Source organism: Bos indicus x Bos taurus, chromosome 8, assembly GCF_003369695.1.
Source record: "Bos indicus x Bos taurus breed Angus x Brahman F1 hybrid chromosome 8, Bos_hybrid_MaternalHap_v2.0, whole genome shotgun sequence".
Classification (NCBI taxonomy): domain Eukaryota; kingdom Metazoa; phylum Chordata; class Mammalia; order Artiodactyla; family Bovidae; genus Bos; species Bos indicus x Bos taurus.
This window is the reverse complement of record NC_040083.1, coordinates 34,685,528-34,712,952: the sequence shown is the minus strand read 5'-3', so window position 1 is coordinate 34,712,952 and position 27,425 is coordinate 34,685,528. Positions and strand designations below refer to the sequence as shown.

The 27,425-nt window shown below is 37.7% G+C and overlaps 1 protein-coding gene across 42 annotated transcripts in view; it reads right to left on the bottom strand.

Annotated features, from left to right (window-relative positions):
- The window catches only part of PTPRD (protein tyrosine phosphatase, receptor type D), a 2,534,232-nt gene that overhangs the window by 1,689,198 nt on the left and 817,609 nt on the right, over positions 1 to 27,425 (bottom strand). The gene's annotated exons all lie outside the window — the stretch shown is intronic.

Below are 27,425 nucleotides of genomic sequence, written 5' to 3'. Positions count from 1 at the left end.
GGGACAATCCAGAGGGAGGGTATGGGGAGGGAGGAGGGAGGAGGGTTCAGGATGGGGAACACAGGTATACCTGTGGTGGATTCATTTTGATATTTAGCAAAACTAATACAATATTGTAAAGTTTAAAAATAAAATAAAATTTTAAAAAATAAATAAATAAATAAAAGTAACAACACTCACTATAGACTAAATAAATAAATAAATAAATAAATAAAATAAAATGGGCTGGAATGGGTGAATTTAATTCAGATGACCATGATATCTACCACTGTGGGGAAGAATCCCTTAGAAGAAGTGGAGTAGCCATCTTGGCCAAGAAAAGAGTCCATAATGCAGTCCGTGGATACAATCTCAAAAATGACAGAATGATCTCTGTTCATTTCAAAGGCAAACCATTCAATATCACAGTAATTCAAGTCTATGCCCTGATCAGTAATACTGAAGAAGCTGAAGCTGAATGGTTCTATGAAGACCTACAAGACCTTCTAGAACTAACACCCAAGAAAAATGTCCTTTTCATTACAGGGGCCTGGAATGCATAAGTAGGAAATCAAGAGATACCTGGAGTAACAGGCAAATCTGGCCTTCGAGTACAAAATGAAGCAGGTCAAAGTCCAATAGAGTTTTGCCAAGAGAAGACACTGGTCATAGCAAACACCCTCTTACAATAATATAAGAGAAGACTCTACAGATGGACATCACCAGAGGGTCAATACTGAAATTAGACTGATTATATTCTTTGCAACCAAAAATGGAGAAGCTCTATACAGTCAGCAAAAATAAGACAAGGAGCTGACTGTGGCTCAGATCATGAACTCCTTATTGCCAAATTCAGATTTAAATTGAAGAAAGTAGGGAAAACCACTAGACCATTCAGGTATGACCTAAATGAAATCCCTTATGATTATACAGTGGAAGTGAGAAATAGATTTAAGGGACTAGATTTGATAGACAGAGTGCCTGATGAACTATGGATGGAGGTTCATGACATTGAACAGGAGGCAAGGATCAAGACCATCCCCAAGAAAAAGAAATGCAAAAAAGCAAAACCATTGTCTGAGAAGGCCTTACAGATAGCTGAGAAAAGAAGAGAAATTAAAGACAAAGGAGAAAAGGAAAAATATACCCATTTGAATGCAGAGTTCCAAAGAATAGCAAGGAGAGATAAGAAAGCCTTCCTCAGTGATCAATGCAAAGAAATAGAGGAAAACAACATAATGGGAAAGACTAGAGATCACTTCAATGAAATTAGAGATACCAAGGGAATATTTCATGCAAAGATGGGCACAATAAAAAACAGAAATGGTATCGACCTAACAGAAGCAGAAGATATTAAGAAGAGGTGGCAAGAGTACACAGAAGAGCTATACAAAAAAAAAAAAAAAAAAAAATCTTCACCACCCAGATAACCACGAATGTGTGATCATACCTAGAGCCAGACATTTTGGAATATGAAATAAAGTGGGCCTTAGGAAGCATCACTACTAACAAAGCTAATGGAGGTGATGGAATTCCAGTTGAGCTATTTCAAATCCTATGTGATGGTGCTGTGAAAGGGCTGCACTCAACATGCCAGCAAATTTGGAAAACTCAGCAGTGGCCACAGGACTGGAAAAGGTCAGCTTCATTCCAATTCCAAAAAAAGGCAATGCCATGAAACATGTAAAATATCATGTAAGAAACGAGTTGCCAGTCCAGGTTCGATGCACGATACTGGATGCTTGGGGCTAGTGCACTGGGACGACCCAGAGGGATGGTATGGGGAGGGAGGAGGGAGGAGGGTTCAGGATGGGGAACACGTGTATACCTGTGGCGGATTCATTTTGATATTTGGCAAAACTAATACAATTATGTAAAATTTAAAAATAAAATAAAATTAGAAAAAAAAAAAAAAAGGCAATGCCAAAGATGCTCAAACCACTGAACAAGTGCACTCATTTCACACGCTAGCAAAGTAATGCTCAAAATTCTCCATGCCAGGCTTCAACAGTACATGAACTGTGAACTTCCAGATGTTCAAGCTGGATTTTAAAAAGGCAGAACTGGGATGACCCAGAGGGATGGTATGGGGAGGGAGGAGGGAGGAGGATTCGGGATGGGGAACACATGTATGCCTGTGGCAGATTCATTTCGATATATGGCAGAACCAAAACAATATTTTAAAGTTTAAAAATAAAATAAAATTTTTTTAAAAAAGGCAGAAGAACCAGAGATCAAATTCCGAACATCTGCTGGAACATTGAAAAAGCAAGATAGCTCCATAAAAACATCTACTTCTGCTTTATTGACTATGCCAAAGCTTTTGCCTGTGCGGATTACCACAAGCCGTGGAAAATTCTTCAAGAGATGGGAATATCACCTGACCTGCCTCCTGAGAAATCTGCATGCAGGTCAAGAAGTAACTATTAGAATCAGACATGGAACAGACTGGTTCAAAATTGGGAAAGGAGTAAGACAATCCTGCTAGTATACTGCTGTATATTGTTACCCTGCTTATTTAACTTATATGCAGAGTACATCATGAGAAACACTGGGCCAGAGGAAGCACAAGCTGGAATCATGATGGCCGGGAGAAATATCAATAACCTTTGATATACAGATCACACCACCCTTATGGCAGAAAGTGAAGAAAAACTTAAAAGCCTCTTGATGAAAGTGAAAGAGGAGAGTGAAAAAGTTGGCTTAAAGCTCAACATTCAGAAAACGAAGATCATGGCATCCAGTCCCATCACTTCATGGCAAAGAGATGGGGGAACAGTGGAAACAGTGGCTGACTTTTTATTTTTGGGCTCCGAAATCACTGCAGATGGTGACTGCAGCCATGAAATTAAAAGATGCTTACTCCTTGGAAGGAAAGTTATGACCAACCTAGACAGCATATTAAAAAGCAGAGACATTATTTGTCGACAAAGGTCCATCTAGTCAAGGCTATGATTTTACCAGTGGTCATGTATGGATGTGAGAATTGGACTATAAAGAAAACTGAGTGCTGATGAATTGATGCTTTTGAACTGTGGTGTTGGAGAAGACTCTTGAGAATCCCTTGGACTGCAAGGAGATCCAACCAGTCCATTCTAAAGGAGATCAGTCCTGGGTGTTCATTGGAAGGACTGATGCTAAAGCTGAAACTCCAATACTTTGGCCACCTGATGTGAAGAGCTGACTCATTTGAAAAGACCCTGATGTTGGGAAAGATTGAAGGCAGGTGGAGAAGGGGATAACAGAGTATGAGACAGTTAGACGGCATCACCAACTCAATGGACATGAGTTTGAGTATACTCCGGGAGTTGGTGACAGGGAGGCCTGGTGTGCTGCAGTCCATGGGGTTGCAAAGAGACATGACTGAGCGACTGAACTGAACTGAACATTACTGCTAAAAGACTAGACAGTTTATTATCTTAGTCATTTAAAAGAAATTTTAATGAGGCTTGAAACTTCTAATACAATTCTGAGAATATAAAGAAATCCTATGTTGTTTAGAGAACAAACAAACAAGGAATTAACATTGATACAGTGTTACTAAAGCACAAATTTTGTAAAAATACACCCAGAATATTCTTGAAGTGTAATAGCATACCACAAGCACAGTTCACTATACAAAATATTGTTTTCCATATAAAAAATGTATTTATGCCCTTTCCCCCAAAATAATACAGAGCTTCCATTCTGAAGGAGATGAGCCCTGGAATTTCTTTAGAAGGAATGATGCTAAAGCTGAAACTCCGGTACTTTGGCCACCTCATGTGAAGAGTTGACTCACTGGAAAAGACTCTGATGCTAGGAGGAATTGGGGGCAAGAAGAGAAGGGGACAACAGAGGATGAGATGGCTGGATGGCATCACTGACTCGATGGACGTGAGTCTGAGTGAACTCCGGGAGTTGGTGATGGACAGGGAGGCCTGGCGTGCTGCGATTCATGGGGTCGCAAAGAGTCGGACACGACTGAGCGACTGATCTGATCTGATCTGATCAGCCCTAAGACTAAAGCCCCTTCTATCTGGCAACCACATCTACTCTTTCAAATAATTTCTTCCATCTCTGAAGCACTTGTTGTGACTGCTGAATCCTCCCTGCTTTCTTAAGAACTTTATTTCTGCTTTCTGTTGTATTTTTTCTGTTCAGTTTTTAAAATATTTTACTTTTTTATGTTTAATTGGAGGATAATTATTTTGCATCACTGTGTTGGTTTCTGCCAGTGACAACTAGAGGGATGGGATGGGGTAGGAGGTGTTAGGGAGATTCAAAGGGGAGAGGACATTGTATATCCATGACTGATTCATGCTGCTTCTAGGTATTTTAAGCATCCTTTTCCCTCTTAACTGGATCCTTCTCAATGATTTTAAGCATATTCAATGTTCTTACATTAAAACAACAAAAGAAGCTGTGTGATTCAATAGCTCCTTCATCCTGCCCTCTTTTAGCCTGTTTCTTTTTCTTGTCAAATATTTAACATAACTTTCCTCTTCTCTCTACCTCCAAGCTACTAACAATCATCTCTCTGTCGAGCTTCTCCAATAGCCACCTGGTCGGTTTCTCTGTCTCAGTTTTGTTCCCCTCACATCTGTTCTCCATTCTGCCCCAAACAGACCTTTTGAGATGGTGATTCACAGCACATTAACTTCTCACACTGAAATCGTTTCCAGGATTCCTACCAACATATACATTTAGACCAACATTTTTTAAAGTCTCATCAAGACCCTGTGTGATCTCTCTGCTCTCTATCTCTAATCTTATTCCCACTGATTGCCCTTACCTCTTTTAATTTTCATTTCTTTATACTCAGTGTTACCTCCTGCTATGGTTTTTCCCTTTTTCCATATTAGTTTAGCCAGCTTTCACTCATCCTTCAAACTGCAGCTCAGCACCATTTTCTTTTCTATGAGATTCTTCACTGAATTCAGAGTCAGTTAAAACCCCTCTGTATTCCCAGCCTCCCTGTCCATTGCCAACTCCCAGAGTTTACTCAAATTCATGTCCATTGAGTCGGTGATGCCATCCAACCATCTCATCCTCTGTCAACCCTTCTCTTCCTGCCTTCAATATTTCCCAGCATCAGGGTCTTTTCAATTGAGTCAGTTCTTCGCATTAGGTGGCCAAAGTATCGAAGTTTCAGCTTCAGCATCCTTTCAATGAATATTCAGGACTGATTTCCTTTAGGATTGACTGGTTGGATCTCCTTGCAGTCCAAGGGAGTCAAGAGTCTTCTCCAACACCACAGTTCAAAAGCATCAATTCTTCAGTGCTTAGCTTTCTTTATAGTTCAACTCTCCCATCTATACATGACTACTGGAAAAATCATTGCTTTGACTAGACAGACCTTTGTTGGCAATGTCTCTGCTTTTTAATATGCTGTCTAGGTTGGTCATAACTTTTCTTCCAAGAAGCATCTTTTAATTTCATGACTGCCGTCACCATCTTCAGTGATTTTGTAGCCCCCAAAATAAAATCTGTCACTGTTTCCACTGTTTCCCCATCTATTTGCCATGAAGTGATGAGACCAGATGACATGGTCTTAGTTTTCTGAATGTTGAGTTTTAAGCCAAATTTTTCAGTCTTAAATTGAATAGGGAAAACCACTAGATCATTCAGGTCTGGGCTATACAACAGTATGAAATATTTGTTGAATATAGTCATCTATGCTATCCCACTGACTTCTCTATTTCTTTTGTACTTTTTGAGATGTTGCTGTGCTTTTAAGCTTGAAGGGAAAAAAAATGAAGTGCCAAAATTCAATTCTTCCCTTGATCTCTAATCCCTTTATTTTTTTTTCCCTTTAGAATTCTTCTAAGAAAAAGTAAAGCTGAGTTTCCAGATGCACAGAGCATGTGTGTACTTATTTTTCCATTTCATCAAGATGAATACATTAGACTAGGGAACAATTTGGGCTGTTGTCTGGGTATCAGGGGATACAGTGTTAAGAATGAACTTTGTTCTTTTTTCTCTTGAGTACTTGTTACTATCCAGAAGACACAATTAGCCCAAAAATCAAGAAGAGAAGTGGATAGCAATGAACACATGGTATTCTGGATATTACTAGGGAGAGGAAAAAGAAATAGGAAAAAAGAAAACCTTAAATATCAGCCAGTGAAAAGAGGGAAGAATTCCACTAGAATTCCTAAAATGACAAAAATGATATGGACGCAAAGCAGTAAACTCCAGACTAAAACCTTATATCTAGTTGAATATTTCAGTTGAATATTTTTCATTTTTGCAAACTGTTAAGTGAAGGACCTGTAGCAGTGCTAATTTCAATTTAGTACTCATGACATGTAGTTACTTAAAATCTCAGTGATTTATATACTTGCTATTCTTTTTTATAGTTATGATAAATAACTTAAAAATTGAGTCTATCACAATGGTGTTGAATAAGGTCATTTTTCATCTTTAATGGAAAGCTTGTCTTTCTTGAGGTTATGTGGCACATAGGTAGAACCTGAAACTTAAAACATGAATGATGGGTAGCTAAAGGTTCTGTTTGTCACAGTTCGTCTGCTGCAAATGAGATGGCTACACAGCTTAGGGCCTATCCATTTATTTACACAGACAGATTCATTTTTTCCATCTTTTATTTTCTCTTTGGAACCTTAATTTACAATGAAGGGGGCTGAAGTCTTCCCTAAAACACATACATTAAAACACACACACATACACAGAATGTGTAAGTATAAAAGTATTTAATGTTTTTTTTTTTTCAGAAAAAAGAATATCTACAATGATTGGCAACAGAAGAGGTTAAAAATCATCAGAACATTTATAGTTCTTTAAAAAACTAAAGAATTAGATCAAAGGAATTTATTTTGAAGAGGGTCAGCCTAAGGAGTTGACTTATAGATTATAAAAGAATATTTTAAATGACACATCAGAAAATATACTCTTTTGGGCATCAACTGAAAAATTAGCAATTTTCATAATTAACAACATTTTCAAATATAATGCAAATCTGACATCAGTTGCCATTTATTTGGATTACAATGAGAAACAATTTTAATAACACATTAGAAAAAATAATTAAGTGAAGATCCATTAACTAAGTGACAATAATAAAATTGATGTGTGAATGTGAACATATTAATATTTGCAATCTTAAAGCTTTCTGTAATTTCTCATAAATAACCTCTGAATTTACAGTATTTCTCTATGGAGGCTTTAATGATATCCCATCTTCTTTGAAACTGGCTATAATACAAAACTTTTGACTTTTTTCCCTCAAAAACCTTTCTTATACACAAACACCTTTTCAAAGGTGCCTGAGAATTGCAGATAATAATGCCCACTTCCTTCAGAATTGTTGTTAAACCTTAAAGGTAGAGGAATGAGTTTCTATGCAAACAGTCCACAATTATCTCAGAATTACTGATATGCTATATCAAATTTAAACTAAAGAAAATACATACAAAGACTCAGTATTTTGAACCTACACATTTCCTACAAGAATTTTAGAAAGGAAATAAGACAAACAGTAGCATATTTTAAAGTAAAAAAGGCATATTTGAAGGAAAGTTAAATTCTATGGTGAATATTTAAGCAAATGAAAAAATCTATTTGCAAAGTATAATTATTTTATATTCTTCCTCAATAGGAATATATCCATACCTTATTTTAAAATATGAAGATGATACTTTCTAATCTTGTTGAAATATATATATAGTATTTCCAATACAGTGGAAGTGAGAAATAGATTTAAGGGACTAGATCTGATAGACAGAGTGCCGGATGAATAATGGACTGAGGTTCATAACATTGTACCAGAGACAGGGATCAAGACCATCCCCATGAAAAAGAAATGCAAAAAAGCAAAATGCCTGTCTGGGGAGGCCTTACAAATAGCTGTGAAAAGAAGAGAAGCAAAAAGCAAAGGAGAAAAGGAAAGATATAAGCATCTGAATGCAGAGTTCCAAAGAATAGCAAGAAGAGATAAGAGCCTTTGTCAGAGACCAATGTAAATAAATAGAGGAAAACAACGGAATGGGAAAGACTAGTGATCTCTTCAAGAAAATTAGAGATACCAAGGGAACATTTCATGCAAAGATGGGCTCGATAAAGGACAGAAATGGTATGGACCTAACAGAAGCAGAAGATATTAAGAAAGAGGTGGCAAGAATACACAGAAGAACTGTACAAAAAAGATCTTCATGACCCAGATAATCATGATGGTGTGATCACTCACCTAGAGCCAGACATCCTGGAATGTGAAGTCAAGTGGGCCCTAGAAAGCATCACTATGAACAAAGCTAGTGGTGGTGATGGAATTTCAGTTGAGCTATTTCAAAGCCTGAAAGGTGATGCTGTGAAAGTGCTGCACTCAATATGTCAGCAAATTTGGAAAACTCAGCAGTGGCCACAGGACTGGAAAAGGTCAGTTTTCATTCCAATCCCAAAGAAAGGCAATGCCAAAGAATGCTCAAACTACCCACAATTGCACTCATCTCACACGCTAGTAAAGTAATGCTCAAAATTCTCCAAGCTTCAGCAATATGTGAACTGTGAACTTCCAGATGTTCAAGCTGGTTTTAGAAAAGGCAGAGGAACCAGAGATCAAATTGCCAACATCCACTGGATCATGGAAAAAGCAAGAGAGTTCCAGAAAAACATCTATTTCTGCTTTATTGACTATGCCAAAGCCTTTGACTGTGTGGATCACAAGAAACTGTGGACAATTCTGAAAGAGATGGGAATACCGGACCACCTGACCTGCCTCTTGAGGAACCTATATGCAGGTCAGGAAGCAACAGTTAGAACTGGACATGGAACAACAGACTGGTTCTAAATAGGAAAAGGCTGTATTATGTCACCCTGCTTATTTAACTTATATGTAGAGTACATCATGAGAAACTCTGGGCCTCAAGAAGCACAGGCTGGAATCAAATTTTCCTGGAGAAATATCAATAACCTCAGATATGCAGATGACACCACCCTTATGGCAGAAAGTGAAGAGGAACTAAAAAGGCTTTTGATGAAAGTGAAAGAGGAGAGTGAAAACGTTGGCATTAAAGCTCAACATTCAGAAAACGAAGATCATGGCATCTGGTCCCATCACTTCATGGGAAATAGATGGGGAAACAGTGGAAACAGTGTCAGATTTTATCTTTTTGGGCTCCAAAATCACTGCAGATGGTGACTGCAGCCATGAAATTAAAAGATGCTTACTCCTTGGAAGAAAAGTTATGACCAACCTAGATAGCATATTCAAAAGCAGAGACATTACTTTGCCAACAAACGTCCATTTAGTCAAGGCTATGGTTTTTCCAGTGGCCATGCATGGATGTGAGTTGGACTGTGAAGAAAGCTGAGCACTGAAGAATTGATATTTTTGAACTGTGGTGTTGGAGAAGACTCTTGAGAGTCCCTTGGACTGCAAGGAGATCCAACCAGTCCATTCTAAAGGTGATCAGCCCTGGATGTTCTTTTGAAGGAATGATGCTAAAGCTGAAACACCAGTACTTTGGCCACCTCATGCGAAGAGTTGACTCATTGGAAAACACTCTGATGCCGGGAGGGATTGGGAGCAACAGGAAAAGGGGACGACAGAGGATGGGATGGCTCACCGACTCGATGGACTTGAGTTTGAGTGAATTCCGGGAGATGGTGATGGAACAGGGAGGCCTGGCATGCTGTGATTCATGGGGTCGCAAAGAGTGGGACGTGACTGAGCTAATGAACTGAACTGAACAATAGAAAATAAGCAGAATTTAAATTGAAGATGTTGGTTTTCCTGTTTATGAAGAGTTTAAATACCCTGAAAAATAGATTATTACAATGTTATACAAAATGCGTGCTCTGTTATAAATCAGCATACTAAAGCAATCAAATATTTAACATTTTATTTTTAAATCTGGTGATTTCTAAGGTAGACAATATATACTTAACAATTGCTTTCTCAGGCATCTAAATTAACCATCAATTACTTTTTATCTAAAGAGCCTGTAGTATATAGTCTATGCTTTTCAGGTCCTATGCTATCCATTGCAAGTATTCATCTCTGCCTTGGTCATGTAAAAGCAGTTATAGAAAACTGATCAACAAGTGAATATAGCCATTTCAATAAAATTGTATTTATAACAGATGCCTTTAGTACCTAGTCATGCTTTGCCAAATCCTGGTATAAATGATGAGATAAGAATGTCTTCAATAACACAGATTAGCTACATGAAGAATTCTACTGCTTTGCATTTTTTCATGAAAATACATAAAACTTCTACAGTCTGAAATGTATTTCAAAGATAACTAACCTACTCATACTAATAGTAAATGCCCCACAGATACAAAAGTATGTCCATATGACATTTAAAAATATTAATGAATTAAAATAAATAACCATTTCATTTTGGGGCCAAAGGTAGTGAAATATTATTTGATGGTTCAGTTCAGTTCAATCAATCAGTCATGTCCGACTCTTTGCGACCACATGAACTGCAACACAGCAAGCCTCCCTGTCCATCACTAACTCCTAGAGTTTACCCAAACTCATGTCCATTGAGTAGGTGATGCCATCTAACCATCTCATACTCTGTGGTCCCCTTCTACTCCTGCTTTCAATCCCTCCCAGCATCAGAGTCTTTTCCAATGAGTCAATTCTTCGCACGAGGTAGCCAAAATAATGGAGTTTCAGCTTCAACATCAGTCCTTCCAATGAACACTCATGACTGATTTCCTTTAGGATGGACTGGTTGGATCTCTTTGCAGTCCAAGGGACTCTCGAGAGTCTTCTCCAACACCACAGTTCAAAGGCATCAATTTTTCTGCACTCAGCTTTCTTTATAGTCCAACTCTCACATCCATACATGACCACTGGAAAAACCATAGCCTTGACTAGACGGACCTTTGTTGGCAAAGTAATGTCTCTGCTTTTGAATATGCTGTCTAGGTTGGTCATAACTTTCCTTCCAAGGAGTAAGTGTCTTTTAATTTCATGGCTGCAATCACCATCTGCAGTTATTTTGATGGTATTTGATAGTATTATAGCTTAATTAATGAGGGCATTTCAATTGTTTATATAATGATGCCTTAATAATAGTATTTGAGTATCAATAAAAGTAGAACTCACACTCCCCTATTCTCACATACAAAAAATTGAATTTGCATACATTTGAAGGTATTGCACTGTTTTCCTTAACAGGGAAAGATACCACGCCAAGGACTACTTCATGAGACTTCATATGGATTTCTGGATGATCCTCTATATTGGAATTCAAGTTGAGAAATTCCAAGGTCTTGGGGAAGGAAAATCACATCAAGGTTCTTGGGGGTGGTTACTGCACTCAAATTATGGTGGTTTCAAGGTGTCATATACTCTATGAACTGCAAGAGTAGACTGAGATATCTGACATGCATATATCTTTAAACCTCTCTTTCTTGACCTTGAATTCTTATACTTTGAGTAGGAAACCATGTAAAGTTTTTGTAAAATGTGGTCCTTAGATCTACTGCAGTGGAATGAAATTCCTAAAGATAATGATTATGATTTCATATATATATACATATATAGAAATACAAACATTCAGTATTTTCTGATATAATAATCCCAACTGCATGTCTCAGATGAGGCTCTTGAGGTCATTATTTTAGAAAGGTTTATTATATTCTTCAAATGTGAATATATTGCTATTATAAAATGATTATAAGAATCCTTCATTAACATTTCCTATAGAGGTTTTGAACTTTCAGTGTTCAATCTCCTGGAATGCTGCTTGAAGTCTACAGGCTAATTCACACAACTGTCATAATTGTTGATGAAATTAAAATAAGACCAAATCTTAAGAAATATATTCCAAAGATGATTCTTCCATTATAGCTTTATAAAGTATGATGCTATATTGAGTAGGATAATAATTTATGATAAATGAAACATATTAAATCATTGAGAATTAACCATTATGGATTTTAGCTTTGATAACCATGGGTCCAAATGCCTGAGAATACTCAAATTGATTCATTATAAAAAAAACAAGGGAAATCTGATTTTTTTCCTTTTCTCAGAATCTAAAGTAGTAAGTTCATGAAAGATTTACATGTGGAATTCTCTAAGTATTCCAGGTTAATAACTATTTTAAACAGATTTAGACTTCCTGAGACTAGAGCATTTTCTTGCACAGAGTTGTTAACCAATTCAGGATGGCTGAGCTGAAAATAAGATATGAGAACTCAGTTTAAAAAATAAAAGGTAACAATGGCTTGATTTTGTAAAATATTAATTGGATTTAATAATCACATTTTTTACTATTTTCAAGCATCACTGATTACAGGTCAGCTTTATACCAGGTTGGGACAATTTTAAGCCCTTCAGAATATAGCACTAACAGTGTTTACTAAACAAGTATGTCATTTTTATCAGAGTGGTAATGTCTTACCTTGACATCTGAAGAAATAATTTTAAATGGAAGTTGATCATCACATAAAATATTAGTAGAATTCCTAGGAGATGAATGCTTATGGATTCAGGGATGAAGTATCAATGGTCATAGCTTAATTTCAAATGATTTAGCAAAGCAGATAAAATACTTGTGGTAAAATTTAGAAGTTGGTGGGCCAATTTTTTGCATATTTAAAATTTTTCAAAATAAAAATATTTTTTTAAATTCTTGAAATTCATCGACTATTAGCATAAATTCAACGTCCTTTATGACCATGACTTATGAAAATACAAAGTTGTAACCAATGAATCAATTAATAAATATTTATTGTGCTCCTACTCATATACTAGCAACAACCATACTAGATTCTGGGAACTATTGTGGTAAAAACTAAACATGTTTTCTGCTTTCATGGGGAAAAAAAAATTATTAGATAGGAAAAAATATTAAAAACATGAATACTTAAGTTGCAAGAGAATATAAAGTAAATCACATGCATTCGTTCATATGCATTCAATCTTTGTGCTCCAGAGAAAGCAATGGCACCCAACTCCTGTACTCTTGCCTGGAAAATCCCATGGTCGGAGGAGCCTGGTGGGCTGCAGTCCATGGGGTTGCAAAAGTCGGACACGACTGAGCGACTTCACTTTCACTTTTCACTTTCATGCATTGGAGAAGGCAATAGCAACCCACTCCAGGGTTCTTGCCTGGAGAATCCCAGGGACGGGGGAGCCTGGTGGGCTGCCGTCTATGGGGTCGCACAGAGTTGGACACGACTGAAGTGACTTAGCAGCAGCAGCAGCAGATATATAATCATTAGAAGAAAATGATTTGATTCAACAAAATTAGTTTCTTCTTCCATTTGATGTCTTATTTTATGGCACAAAAGGTTAAATAAATATATATGTTTAAGCACAAATATATATGTACATATGAAAAACCTTTGATTTTTGCTGGAAACACACAATCTCCTTACTTAGGCAAAACTGCTTTTAAACCATATGGAGTAAGTAGGAAATTTGAGATCCTAAGTTTTCTTTAAAGAGAACAGATTGAGACAATATCCTACTTTGGTGGTGTGAAGTGGGGGGGTGCATTTTGACAGAATTGAAGTGAGTTATGCCCTCTCACCCTACCCTAATGGCAGCTAAAATTACACTACTGTGAATTTCTACACTTGGATTTTTATTGCTGGAGGATTTACAAAATAGAGCCCTGTGAACTGGAATTGCCTATCACCTAATCTGTATGTCCAAAAGTGTTGCAATGTACTTGGGGAAAAAGTATTCGAAAGAAAATAACTAGAATTTATTGCTGCATTCCCAAGTACCCCAAGTTCTCTATTTTCATACCTACTTACATCTGAGTTCATCAGGTGACCTCACTCTTTTGAATGTATTATCAAGCACAACTTCACAAACCAGTATGCAAAAAAAAAAAAAAAAAGACACACTAGTCATATAACCAAAACTGATAATTATCTCTCCAAATATAAAAATTTACATTTATCTAAATACAAAATGAAGTTACACAGCACTGGGGAAACAGACTCTTGGAGGCACAAACAGAACCTTGTACACACCAGGACCCAGGAGAAAGGAGCAGTGACCCTACAAGAGACTGACCCAGACTTGACTCTGAGTGTCCAGGAGTCTCTGGCAGAGGTGTGGGTGGGCAGTGGCCTGCTTCAGGGTTAGGGGCAATGAGTGTAGCAGTGTGTGCATGGGACTTTTTGAAGGAGGTCACCATTGTCTTCATAACCTGCACCACAGTTTGGCCTCAGGTCAAATAACAGGGAGGGAACACAGCTCCCCCCACCAACAGAAAATTGGATTAAAGATTTACTGAGCATGGCCCAACCCATCAGAACAAGACTCAGTTTCCCCCTCACTAGGTCTCTCCCATCAGGAAGCTTCCTCAGTCTCTTATCCTTCTCCATCAGAGCACAGAGAGACTGAAAACCACAATCACCGAAACTAACAAATCTGATCACATTGACCACAGCCTTGTCTAACTCAATGAAACTATGAGCCATGCCATGTAGGACCACCCAACATGGACAGGTCATGGTGGAAAGTTCTAACAAAACATGGTCCACTGGAGAAGGGAATGGAAAACCACCTCAGTATTCTTCCCTTGAGAATCCCATAAAGAGTATGAAAAGGCAAAAAGATAGGACATTGAAAGATGAACTCAGCAGATTGGTAGGAGCCCAATATGCTACTGGAGATCAGTGGAGAAATAACTTGAGAAAGAATGAAGAGACGGAGCCAAAGCAAAAACAACACCCAGTTGTGGGTGTGACTGGTGATGGAAGAAAGTCTGATGCTATAAAAAGCAAGACTGCATAGGGACCTGGAATGTCAGGTCCATGAATCAAGGCAAATTGGAACTGGTCAAACAGGAGGTGGCAAGTGAACTTTGACCTTTTAGGAATCAAAATGGGCTGGAATAGGTGAATTTAATTCAGATGACATTATATGTACTACTGTGGGGAAGAATCCCTTAGAAGAAATGGAGTAGCCATCTTGGTCAAGAAAAGAGTCTAAAATGCAGTCCTTGGATACAATCTCAAAAATGACAGAATGATCTCTATTCATTTCAAAGGCAAACCAGTCAATATCACAGTAATTCAAGTCTATGCCCTGACCAGTAATACTGAAGAAGCTGAAGCTGAATGGTTCTATGAAGACTTACAAGACCTTCTAGAACTAACACCCAAGAAAAATGTCCTTTTCATTACAGGGGACTGGAATGCAAAAGTAGGAAGTCAAGAGATACCTGGAGTAACAGGCAAATCTGTCCTTGGAGTACAAAATGAAGCAGGTCAAAGTCCAATGGAGTTTTGCCAAGAGAAGACACTGGTCATACCAAACACCCTCTTACAACAACACAAGAAAGGACTTTACACATGGACATCACCAGAGGGTCAGTACTGAAATTATACTGATTATATTCTTTGTAACCAAAAATGGAGAAGCTCTATACAGTCAGCAAAAACAAGACCGGGAGCTGACTGTCCCTCAGATCATGAACTCCTTATGGCCAAATTCAGACTTAATTTGAAGAAAGTAGGGAAAATCACTAGATCATTCAGGTATGACCTAAATGAAATACCTTATGATTATACAGTGAAAGTGAGAAATAGATTTAAGGGACTAGATTTGATAGACAGAGTGCCTGATGAACCATGGATGGAGGTTCATGACATTGAACAGGAGGCAGGGATCAAGACCATCCCCAAGAAAAAGAAATGCAAAAAAGCAAAATGGTTGTCTGAGAAGGGCTTACAAATAGCTGAGAAAAGAAGTGAAAGGCAAAGCAGAAAAGGATAGATATACCCATTTGAATGCAGAGTTATAAAGAATAGCAAGGAGAGATAAGAAAGCCTTCCTCAGTGATCAATGCAAAGAAATAGAGGAAAACAACAGAATGGGAAAGACTAGCGAAATCTTCAAGGAAATTAGAGATACCAAGGGAACATTCATGTAAAGATGCACTCAATAAAGGACATAAACGGTATGGACTTAACAGAAGCAGAAGATATTAAGAAGAGGTGGCAAGAATACACAGAAGAGCTATACAAAAAAAAAATCTTCATGACTCAGATAATCATGATGGTGTGATCACTCACCTAGAGCCAGACATCCTGGAATGTGAAGTCAAGTGGGCCTTAAGAAGTATCAGTATGAACAAAGCTAGTGGAGGTGATGGAATTCCAGTTGAGCTCTTTAAAATCCTAAAAGATGATGCTGTGAAAGTACTGCACTCAATATGGCAGCAAATTTGGAAAACTCAGCAGTGGCCACAGGACTGGAAAAGGTCAGTTTACATTCCAATTCCAAAGAAAGGCAATGCCAAAGAATGCTCAAACTACTGAAGAAGTGCACTCATTTCACACGCTAGCATAGGTATGCTCAAAATTCTCCAAGCCAGCCTTCAAAAGTACATGAACCATGAACTTTTTGATGCTGAAGCTGGATTTAGAAGAGGAAGAGATCAAATTGTCAACCTCCATTGGATCATGGAAAAAGCAAGAGAGTTCCTGAAAAACATCTATTTCTGCCTTATTGACTACGCCAAAGCCTTTGACTGTGTGGGTCACCACAAACTGTGGAAAATTCTTCAAGAGATGGGAATACCAAACCATGTGACCTGCCTCCAGAGAAATCTGTATGCAGGTCCAGAAACAACAGTTAGAAGCGAACATGGAACAACAAACCTGTTCCAAACAGAAAATGAGTACATCAAGGCTGTATTCTGTTACCCTGCTTATTCAACTTATATTCAGAGTACATCATGCGAAATGCCAGGCTGGATGAAGCACAAGCTGGAATCAAGATTTCCAGGAAAAATATCAATAACCTCAGATATGCAGATGATACCACCCTTATGGCAGAAAGAAAAGAACTAAAGAGCCTCTTGATGAAAGTGAAAGAAGAGAGTGAAAAATTTGGCTTAAAGCTCAACATTCAGAAAAGTAAAATCATGGCATCTGGTCCCATTACTTCATGGCAAATAGATGGAGAAACACTGAGAGACCTTATTTTTTTGGGGGGTGGGCTCCAAAATCACTGCGGATTGTGACTGCAGCCATGAAATTAAAAGATGCTTGCTCCTTGGAAAAAAGCTATGACCAAACCTTGAAATCATATTAAAAAGCAGAGACATTACTTTGTCAACACAGGTCCTTCTAGTCAAGGCTATGGTTTTTCTAGTAGTTATGTATGGATGTGAGAGTTGGACTATAAAGCTGAGTGCTGAAGAATTGATTCTTTTGAATGTGGTGTTGGAGAAAACTCTTGAGAGTCCCAAGGACTGCAAGGAGATTCAACCAGTCCATCCTAAAGGAGATCAGTCCTGAATATTCATTGGAAGGACTGAAGCTGAAACTCCAATACTTTGGCCACCTGATGCGAAGAACTGACTCATTTGAAAAGACTGTGATGCGGGAAAGATTGAAGGCAGGAGGAGAAGGGGATGACAGAGTATGAGATGGTTTGATGGCATTACCAACTCAATGGACGTGAGTTTGTGTAAACTTCAGGAGTTGGCGATGGACAGGGAGGCCTGGCGTGCTGTAGTCCATGGGGTTGCAAAGAGTCGGACACAACTGAGCGACTGAACTGAATATAATCAAAATAATAATCCATCAATCATTGAAAATCTAGTCTGTATCTATATTAACAACACTGTTCATACCATCTTATTTCAGTCCTCACACAACACTGTATGTCACATATTACAACTTCATTATTAACATAAGAAAAGAGTTTGGGTGAGTTTTTCTAACTTGTTCAAGTCATTTACCCTTAAGTGGAATCAAGACAGTGACTCCAATATGTACTATTCATGTTTTCTGCTAGTAGGAACTTCAGAAACACAAGCCCTGCAACTAACACTTTAATTTATGAAATGAAACATTTTAAATTAAGCATTATTTTGTTATTTATTTAATACCAATCCTGTGACAGGCAGTTTGCTAAAAAGTTCTACCACAAACATTTAATGAATCCCACTCCAAATCTCTGTCTGTTGCCACATCATTAAGATTGAAATAATCATAGAAACAGCTTTATGCATTTGTGAGAAAATAGTCATGATGCATTCAGATCTCCACTGGGCACAGATCAAGCACCCAATCAATTCAATTCAGTTCAGTCACTCAGTCGCGTCCGACTCTGCACCCCCATGGAGAGCAGCATGCCAAGCCTCCCTGTCCATCACCAACTCCTGGAACTTGCTCAAACTCATGTCCATCAAGTCAGTGATGCCATCCAACCATCTCATCATCTGTCATCCTCTTCTCCTGCCTTCAATCTTTACCAGCATCAGGGTCTTTTCCAATGAGTCAGTTCTTCACATCAGGTGGCCAAAGTATTGGAGTTTCAGCTACAGCATGAGTCCTTTAAGTAATAGCTATTTCTCTCATGACACATAAAGTTTATCTCATTTATATGTGTAGCATAGACACAATGGTTGAGATAGGAAAGCTCAATAAGTAGTTTTGAGATAATAGATTAAAATTAATACAATTAAATAGAATACAAGAAATATAACATCATTAAAGAAATCAATGTGTTTGATTTCTGGAAATTCAGATTTTATAACATAGTCTTTCCTGTTCATCTCCATCTCATCTGTCTTGACGATGACAGAAAATTCAAAAGTACCTGAAGCTTTTTATTGGATCTCCCCAAGTCTCTTTCCATCTAATTACCAGGCAGCATGATCATGACTGTGCATCTCATTAAGTGTGTCAGAACAATTGTGTCCTAAGTTTTATTTGATCATAACAATAAACTCAGTTTTCAAATCTCATTGATCAACTAATAGGGTCATTGACTCACAACCTATAGACAGAGGGAACATTAGCCTTTATCTTAAGTCAATGCCTCTGCTTTCACTTCTGGCATCATCAGCAAACCATGGGTCATTCCTGGCAAAGTTCAGCCCTCCAGGATTACTGATTATGGTGAAAGTTCCTGAAGCAAAGCCTGTTCTTTTCATCATCTCACTTCTTCTCTGCTCACTAAGAAATGCTGTGTGTCAGACAACGACAGGGTGATACAGTGTGTCTGGGTCTACAGTTTGAAATGTATTTCTTTTCTAAATTTTGAATATGTTTTAGGCATAAACCTTTGATGAGCTGCAGGATATAAGATCACCTCCTGGAAGTCAGATGCTCACTGAGATGAGACAGGTCACTTCTCTAAGGTTATCATTCACTGGCTACTTACATGTGACAGAGATTATTTTGAGAAGGAAGGAGAAAAACTTTAAGAGTTTCAAAATGGGACAAAACATTACCTTTCTATCCTTGTTTTGGAATTGAAATATCTGCAGTATTATTTTAGTAAATTAATTTAGTTCACTTTTTATTCTGAATCCTCAATTAGAATGAAATAACCTCAAAGGCAAAAATTATAATTTAAAAGTTTTACTTTCATTTGTACCATTATATGTGGCTACAAATAAGTAATTTTTCTGAGTCTCAGTTTCCACATCTACAAAATTAATAATATTTTCTTAATTACCTCAAAGCAATTAAATGCACATTTGGTTTGCCATAATGCACATAAAAAATACTCTGAAAAAGGCAAGCCATGAGATAACTGCAAGGTATGATACAAGTACCAAAAGACAAACGATAAAGCTTGACCTTTTTTTTTTTTTCCTTAACCATGAAAATTTAATCATACACTCAAACTTTTTTGGGAAATAGATGAGGTAAAGAAGTTCATTTAAGTTTGGTTTGCTGAAGATCAAACTCAGAGGGATCATAAGTGGGGAATGATATATGTTGTTGAAATAAAAGTAGGGCTTATGTTCTCATGCTGGAAGTGCCTGTAATTTGTCATATTTTTATTCAGTTCATTACAGAACATGCATAAACATGGATTTTTAGTGTGTTTAAATCACCATCCTAAAGATTCAAATCAGTGAGGCATACATTATCGATGTTCTCTTTAATATTCATTGTGATCTACTCTGGTTTTCTCTCTAATGAGAGCTTATCATCCGAATAACTCACCTTCTCATATCTGAATTTAGCAAATTTAGTCCATATTTGAACAGCACCTATTTTTTAAAGTTCTTGTTCAACTATTCTGTGTGTTCATAACTATCTTCAGTATCTTCTCATCTACTTTGTATACATTGCACACATTTAGTCACACTAAATTTGCTTTTTTTTTTTTTTTTGCTATTGAAATCATGTCTATATTTTCATAACCAGAAATGCATTTCTGGTAGCCTTAAATAATCAGCTCAATTTTTATAAATGACTAGCAGATAAACACTGCATTCTATTCATTCAAGAATGAATATATTCCTTTTCAATCTTCTATTTTTTAATTGGACAATAATTGCTTTACAATATTGCATTGGCTTCTGCCACAGAGTGAATCAACCATATGTATACATATGGCCCCTTCCCCTTCATCTCCCCCGACCTTCCACCCCATCCCACCACTCAAGGTTCCCACAGAGCACAGGGTTAAACTCCTTGTGCCTGTACAGCAGCCTCCCACTGGCTCTCTATTTTACATATGGTAGTGTATACATGTCAGAGCTACTCTCCCTATTTGTGCCACCTCTCTTTCCCCTGCTGTGTCCAAAGTCTGTTTTCTATGTCTGTATCTCTATTCCTGCCCTTGTAAATAGGTTCATCAGTACAGTTTGTCTAGATTCCATATATATGTACTAACTCAAAATGGGTTAAAAACCTAAATGTAAGGCCAGAAACTATAAAACTCTTAGAGGAAAACATAGGCAAAACACTCTGATATAAATCACAACAATATCCTCTTTGACCCACCTCCTAGAGTATTGGAAATAAAAAACAAGTGAGACCTGATAAACTTAAAAGATGTTGCACAGCAAGGAAAATTATAAATGAGATAAAAGACAACTCTCAGAATGGGAGAAAATAATTGTAAACAAAACAAATGCATTCTTAATGTTTTCAAATAAGTCTGTTCTCATGTTATTATATAAAGGGAACATTTCATGCAAAGATGGGCTCAATAAAGGACAGAAATGGTATGGACCTAACAGAAGCAGAATATATTAAGAAGATATGGCAGAATACACAGAAGAGCTATATAAAAAAGATCTTCAGGACCCAGATAACCATGATGGTGTGCTCACTCACCTAGAACCAGACATCCTGGAATGTGAAGTCAAGTGGGCCTTAGAAAGCATCATTACGAAGTAGTGGAGGTGATGGAAATCCAGTTGAGCTACTTCAAATCCTGAAAGATGATGCTGTGAAAGTGCTGTACTCAATATGCCAGCAAATTTGAAAAACTCAGCAGTGGCCACAAGACTGGAAAAGGTCAGTTTTCATTCCAGTCCCTAAGAAAGGCATTGCCAAAGAATGCTCAAACCACCGCACAATTGAACTCATCTCACATGCTGGCAAAGTAGTGCTCAAAATTCTCCATGCCAGGCTTCAGCCATACACGAACAGTGAACTTCCAGATGTTCAAACTGGTTTTAGAAAAGGCAATGGAACCAGAGATCAAATTGCCAACATCCGCTGGATCATTGAAAAAGCAATAGAGTTCCAGAAAAATATCTACTTTTGCTTTATTGACTATGCCAAAGCCTTTTATTGTGTGGACCACCACAAACTGTGGAAAATTCTGACAGAGATGGTAATACCAGACCACCTGACCTGCCTCCTGAGAAATCTGTATGCAGGTCAAGAAGCAACAGTTAGAAGCGGACATGGAACAACAGACTGGTTTCAAATAGGAAAAGGAGTACGTCAAGGCTGTATATTGTCACCCTGTTTATTTAACATCATGATGCAGAGTACATCATGAGAAACACTAGGCTGGATTAAACACAAGCTGGAATCAATATTTCCTGGAGAAATATCAATAACCTCAGATATGCAGATGATACCACCCTTGTGCAAGAAAGCGAAAAACTAAAGAGCCTCTTGATGAAAGTGAAAGAGGAGAGTGAAAAAGTTGGCTTAAAGCTCAACATTCAGAAAACTACAATCATGGGATCTGGTCCCATCACTTCATGCCAAATAGACAGGGAAACAATGGCAGCAGTAGCAGACTTTATTTTGGGGGGCTCCAAAATCACTGCAGATGGTGACTGCAGCCATGAAATTAAAAGACCTTTACCCCTTGGAAGAAAAGTTATGACCAACCTAGTCAGCATAATACAAAGCAGAGATGTTACTTTGCCTACAAAAGTCGGTCTATTCAAGGCTATGGTTTTTCCAGTTGTCATGTATGGATGTGAGAGTTGGACTATAAAGAAAGCTGAGTGCCAAAAAATTGATGCTTTTGAACTGTGGGGTTGCAGAAGACTCTTCAGAGTCCCTTGGACTGCAAAGAGATCCAACCAGTCCATCCTAAAGGAGATTAGTCCTGGGTGTTCATTGGGAAGACTGATGTTAAAGCTGAAACTGCGATACTTTGGCCACCTAATGTGAAGACCTGACTCATTTGAAAAAACCCTGATGCTGGGGAATGTTGAGGGCATGAGAAGGGGACAACAGAGGATGAGATGGTTGGATGGCATCACCGACGTGATGTATATGAGTTTGAGTAAACTCTGGGAGTTGGTGATGGACAGGGAGGCCTGGCATGCTGCAATCCATGGGGTCACAAACAGTTGGACACGACTGAGTGACTCAATTGAACTGAACTGAAAGATAAGGTAAAACTTTAGGATTAGGATAAATTTGATTGTCAGAGAAAAAATTTAAAACCTGATGCTGTAGGCAATAGAAGTTTTTGTAATTTTTAACACAGGTGAGAAATATGATATAAGGCTTCAGAAAAATGCAGGATTGGTATGAGGCAAATTCCTAGAATTTAGTGGAGCCAAAGCAATTATTAAAATAATCCAGTCTTGGCAAAGAAAGAAATTGTTATAGTCCAGCAGAAAGGGAAAGGAAAAGATAGATGTGAGGATCTTTTCAAAGCATAACTAATCTCATGATATATTTATAAAACGTTTCTAAAATACAAAGGCAGAAGAATAAATAAAGATTCATTCAAGGTTTTCAGCCACAAGATGAGAAGGGTGATTTTATGTGATTCTGAAACATAGCTCTAGATTCCTCCAAAATGATTCCTTGTGTATCACTTTTTCTGTTTTATATAGAGTATGCTAAATAAATAACCATTGCTTTTATTTTTCACAGATTATCTGAATGTTTTCCCCATGTAACTAATATACTAATGGCTTTAAGCTTTCAATTCCTCTTATTTTCTGTTATATAATAATGGTGGTTACATTGTCTATGTTCAGTAAATTTAATAAATTAATTAAGTGATAGACCTTTCTCTGACAGATATAGGTGAAGTCTTTAAAAATAATTTCACAGAGAACTTTTCTTATGATGTTTCAATTGTCATATCTTATAGTCAGCACTTCTCAACCCAGGGTGTATTCTATCTAGACAATTCCTAGGCAGGGGCAAAAACAAAACACATTGCTTTTAATTAAACTGGAATCCATTTTTTAAGAGAATATGTAGATAGTTTCCTTGTTATATACCACTACCAATTTCTTGTTTCTTTCAAATACCCAGAAGGAAATCTCATATTGTATAGGATAAATTATTTCTGAATTGAAATTGTGCTTAATACCTTAATGTGAGATCTGGTTCATGAAACTTACTGAGTTCATGGAACTCCCCCTGCATTTGTGCCCCTCTAAGATTTCAGCAGTGGTGATTCAGGTAAAAAAGCATCATTGTCAGGAGTAAGATGAACCAAAAAACATTTAGGTAAAATTATCTAAATTTAAATGAAGTATGGTATATTATTGAATGACAATATCTTCTTATTTCCTTCCCCTAGCCTCCTAAAACCTGACCCCCGCTACTTCCAAACACACACACCAAGTCCTTATGTGACCAGTACACAGGGCAGGGAGGTGTTTAGGTAGCACTAGCCAGGGAAGTGGAGAAGGCAATGGCACCCCACTCCAGTACTGTTGCCTGGAAAACCCTATGGATGGAGGAGCCTGGTGGGCTGCAGTCCATGGGGTCGCTGAGGGTCAGACACGACTGAGCGACTTCACTTTCACTTTTCAGTTTCATACATTGGAGAAGGAAATGGCAACCACTCCAGTGATCTTGCCTAGAGAATCCCAGGGATGGCGGAGCCTGGTGGGCTGCCGTCTATGGGGTTGCACAGAGTCGGACTCGACTGAAGCGACTTAGCAGCAGCAGCAGCAGCCAGGGAAGAGTTCTGTGTTCTACCTTGTCTGTTTCCCAAGCTTCAGGGTTGTCTCCCTTGCTGTGGCAAGTGAAGTCAAATTAGGTCATGTGCCATCATCCCATAGGTGATAGTGACCAGGAGGTTTTTGAGCCTGGTATTTCTCTCTATGGGTTCTATGATCATTATTGTGTTAAGATTTAATAATAGTCATATTAGTCTTCTCGGACCGCCAGAAAAAAATGTTTCATGGACTATGTGACAAAAAAAAAAAGAAAAGAAATATCAGTTTATCTTCTCTCAGTTCTGGAGGCTGGTACCTTTTCCTGTTCTATAACACAAGTCATTGAATTAGGGCCCCACCCTTATGACATCATTATCCTTTACAACCTTCTTAAAGGTCTTACCTTCAAATGTAATCATATGGGACTTACAGACTTGGGATATAAATTTTAAGGGGATATAATTCAGAGCATGATAATACCAATTTCAGAAAGTATTGCCATCTCTGCTAATACTATTTGTAAAAATATCCACAAAATCCTATTAGCCATAAATATTCTTTGCAATCAAAACCTTTCTGATTCTGTAATGAACACAAGGAATCATCTAATAGTTATCACTCATTTTCTTCATTCTTGGCAGTAACAAGTAACATTATCTCAGAATTGTAAACTATCATCATAATGTTTGGTGGAAAACAGGCATAATGACCCCTGGCAGCTTTCAAATTGCCATTAGTCAGATTCTTAATGTGTCATGAATATAACCTATTATATCTTATACTTAAAAAAAGTTAACACCTGTTCATTATGAAAACATCAAGAAAAAAAGGAATTAATGGGAAATTCATCCACTTGATAAAGGCATCTGTGAAAAACTTGTAACTAACATTTTGGACTTCCAGGTAGTGCTGCTGCTGCTGCTAAGTTGCTTCAGTCGTGTCCAACTCTGTGCAGCCCCATAGATGGCAGCCCCCTGGGCTCCTCTGTCCCTGGGATTCTCCAGGCAAGAATACTGGAGTGGGTGTTAGTGGTAAAGAATCCACCTGCCAATGCAGGAGAGTAACAGATGTGAGTTTGATTCCTGGGTGAGGAAGATCCCCAGGAGTAGGACATGGCAATCCATTCCAGTATTCTTGGTTAGAGAATCCCATGGACAGAAAGGCCTGGCAAGCTATGGACCATGGGGTTATAAAGAGTCAGATACAACTGAAGCAACTAGCACACAAGTAGAAGGCAATGTAATTTTTTTTTAATTTAATTTTTTAAATTTTATTTTATTTTTAAACTTTACAATATTGTATTAATTTTTCCAATTATCGAAATGAATCCACCACAGGTATACATGTGTTCCCCATCCTGAACCCTCCTCCCTCCTCTCTCCCCATACCATCCCTCTACGTCGTCCCAGTGCACCAGCCCCAAGCATCCAGTATCGTGCATCGAACCTGGACTGGCGACTTGTTTCATACATGATATTATACATGTTTCAATTAATTTTATTTTTTATTGAAGTACGGTTTATTTACAATATCATATTAGTCTTTTTTTTCTTTTTTAATTGAAATATAGTTAATTTATGTTACATTAGTTTCAGGTGTAAACAATCATTTAGGGTGTACATATACATATATTTGTGTGTGTGTATATATATATATATAATTTTTGAGGACCATACATAATGTAAAAGATTATATAATAAACATATACACAGAGAAGAGTAAAAAGAACAATGTAGTATGGGGGAGAATCTCAGAACTGACTGCTTAGACATGAAAAATGGTGTCCAGTTGGACAAAGGAAATTCAATAGAGGATGAGAAAAACAAGATGGACAATGCACAGAGAAGGTGTTGAATTTTCACTTCTTTGGTATCTAGCACATAGACCCTTTCTGCTGTAATAAGAGCTTTACAGCTCCCGGGCAGGCCAGCCTGGCAGAGATTACCACAAGACCTGAGACCCTGAGACTTCTCCTAAAGTGAGGACAACAAGTCAATACCTGGCATGAAGAGGATGTACCATGCAAGGGAACAGAGGCTGTTTCAACTGGCAGAGATAGGAGAACTTTCTCTAGGTCTAACGACTAGTCCTGGGAAAGTAGTGGACTGTCCTTGCCTACAATTCCATTGTAGGCCTAAAAAAGAGCAGAAGTATAGATGCTGGGAGTTGCTGCCATCCACTGGGGTGTTGGTCTATATTATTGTTCAGATGGCAGTCCAGGTAGGAAATAAAGTGTCAAAGGTGTGGGTGACAGATACCGGCCTTAAAGATTTAATTTCCCAGGCAGTTTCCAAAACTGTAATTGTTACCTCCATTTGCTATTTAATGTGTTTTCTGTTAACATACTGCTTATATTTCTCCACACTGGGTTGTTAACTAGTAAATAAGTTACATCAGGCAATGGCACCCCACTCCAGTACTCTTGCCTGGAAAATCCCACGGGCAGAGGAGCCTGGAAGGCTGCAGTCCATGGAGTTGTAAAGAGTCGGACACGACTGAGCAAATTCACTTTCACTTTTCACTTTCATGCCTTGGAGAAGGAAATGGCAACCCACTCTAGTGTTCTTGCCTGGAGAATCCCAGGGACGGGGGAGCCTGGTGGGCTGCCGTCTATAGGGTCACACAGAGTCGGACATGACTGAAGTGACTTAGCAGCAGCAGGAGTGATGGACAAAGAAAATACGCCAATTTACTATAGTCTATGAAGTATCTTTGGAAACTGTACACAAATATGCATGATACAAATGCTAAAACTATAAGTAAAACTGTCTTGATAGTCATCAATTTCAAGGTAAAAATAATTCAAATCAATATATTATCATATGGAAAGAAGATATGATGAATCTATTGATTTAACCAAAACTATGGTATTAGAATTTATTTTAAAATTTGGCATATGACATTATATTTTATCAATATCACTAAGGTAAATAAAGCATTTTTCCCATATTTCCTAGGAATAAAGAGCAAATAAACTATAGAGCACAAGTTTTCCTTCTTATTCTGAAGGAGGGAATGGATGTAATATTATTTTTTGACTGCATATTTTTTGTTCATCAAAAAATAAATGAAGCAACACTTTTCTACCTGAAGTGGCATATTTAGCAATTGCGTGCTTAGTGCATATTTTCCCTCCTCTCACATAAAGCTGGTATGGATAAACAACATGCTGATGAGTAGGATTTTAGGTTGAGGTTTTAATCTGAAATATTTTCAATGTTTCTCTTACTAATTTACTACCAATAATGCTGGGGGCTGAGAAGTAGTGTTGGGAGAGTTTAAATGCTTACATTATCTGTATAAATGCCAATTTACCAAAAAAATGACAACTGGAAAAAACACAGTGCAATACTGAATTAAATAAATGTCATA